The following is a 2,030-nucleotide window of genomic DNA, read 5'->3' on the forward strand; positions in this document are numbered from 1 at the left end:
GGTGAGGTTAGAACATATAAAAGGAAAAATATAGAACATTTCCCTTGCTGTTTGCTTAGTTCACGCAATATGGATAAGAAAATAGGAATATTTGCCGAATATTTTTATTTTCTCATGTTCATTTCGAGAGATATGATGCAATGAGATGGGATTAGTATTCTCAAAATAAGGGATGTGGGGTCTCACCAAATAGGTGCAACCCCAGTGAGACACAAAAGTTGCATGACGAGTGAGAAAATTTTGTCGAGGGTGGACTATTCTCATCTCCCACCTCTGCAATGGTCCGAACTCCAACCACTTTATCTTTCATCTCAAGTGAGGTTTACGGCCTCCGGTAAATACTCACATCCCCTTTCAGGCTTTCATGCTATTTGGTGTTTTGTTCTACCAAAAATACCCTTCTCTTCCTCCATTAACTTTGATCTTAGATCTCAGACGACAAGGAGATAGGATATTGTCTTTGTCTTCTCTAGCGAAGGTAACCTTGTCTTCGTCTTCTCAGACGGCAAGGAGACAGGATTCCATTTCACACATCATCCATGTTTTATTTTTGTATTTTTTTTATCAAGAACGTTTTTCCTTCCATGTGTTTTAGGTGCTTAGCAGACAAGGAGCACAGGTTCATCTCTGGAAATTGGAGTTCTCATCCTCTTCATCTTCTCATATCTTCTCCATTTGCTAACCCTTTGTAATTGGGTTGATCCTAATCTGATCCACTTTCTGGTCGGATCATGTTATCCGATGTAAAGATCTGAATAGAGGTGAACCAAATTCAATCAAATAGGATTGAATCAGATCATGATCCGATTCATTTGCACCCCTAGTTATGTTACTGCACCATGCAGCCCCATGGGTTACATCACCCTCCTCTCTTGGAAAATTTTCCCTTGAAAATCAGTAAAAAGTTTAAAATCTAATCTAGTTTGGTCCAAATGAAGTTATAGCAAATAGCTGGGTGTAGGTTCTTGAAAATTGGTGACCCTTGTCAAATCTAACAACAATGGAATGTGAACAGTGTTAAGGAGAATATTGGATTTTAAAAAGTTACAACAATCACGTGCCAATGGAATGTGACAGTATTGATACAATTAGTCAATTGTTAGAATGTAAAGGCATTTTAAAGGATTTGGCAAATAGTCAGGTGTATAACATATAAGTCCAATTCCTAAAACTTGGTTATAATTTTAGCCCATTTGGCGGAACCGAAGCCTGTGTTTTCTAGACATGGTGATGGCTAAATATCAGTTCTTTTAAACATGAAAATTGAGTAATTAACAGTGGTAAATATCTTAGTTGGTAATGTTTGGATCAGTTTTTTTCAGACTCGAACCTGATACAAAACCAAAATCCTTGTTGGGTCATGGGTCAAATCTTTTGAGAATTATATTCATGTGTCAAGGGAGAATCTAGGATATGTGACTTCTACCTAGGAGTTGATCTAGGCTAAAGTGTGGGCCTGTTTGTTTCCTATTAACTCTTACTTCTTAAGAGGATCCCCAGTCCCCTCTTGTTACTTGTTAGTTTGCTATGCGATCCCAATTCCATGTTTGTAAACAAATTGACTATTGAGTGCAAATTCTGGTTTATTTTAGTTTTGAGTTTCAGCATGGGTTAGTTTGTTTGCAGTATGGATCAAGGAAAATAAAAGATGAAGCAAAGTAAAGAAAGAAGTAGACCAGATTGCACTCAAATGAAACTACAATGAGAGGGTGCCAAGAAAATGCAATATCAGCGTCCACCAATATTTTAACAATTTGTTGGAGTTCATCAATCTCACACTCAAATCGATAATTGATACATCTTAAACAAGCCAAACCAAATGCATAATCTTTATAGTTAGTAGTTAGTATTTTTGTTCATTCGCAGACGTCAACTGAGAATAAGCATGACCACTCAATGAATTTATACTAATTCTGCTCTCTATTTCAACTTTCAAACACACAAACACACTGATAAAATGCAAATGGGAAACAACTGAAGAACAAGCTATGAAGACATGTCATCCTAGCAGCAACTTACCCGAGAAAATA

The sequence above is a fragment of the Nelumbo lutea genome, chromosome 6, assembly GCF_056320005.1.
Source record: "Nelumbo lutea isolate HS-2025 chromosome 6, American lotus-T2T, whole genome shotgun sequence".
NCBI lineage: Eukaryota > Viridiplantae > Streptophyta > Magnoliopsida > Proteales > Nelumbonaceae > Nelumbo > Nelumbo lutea.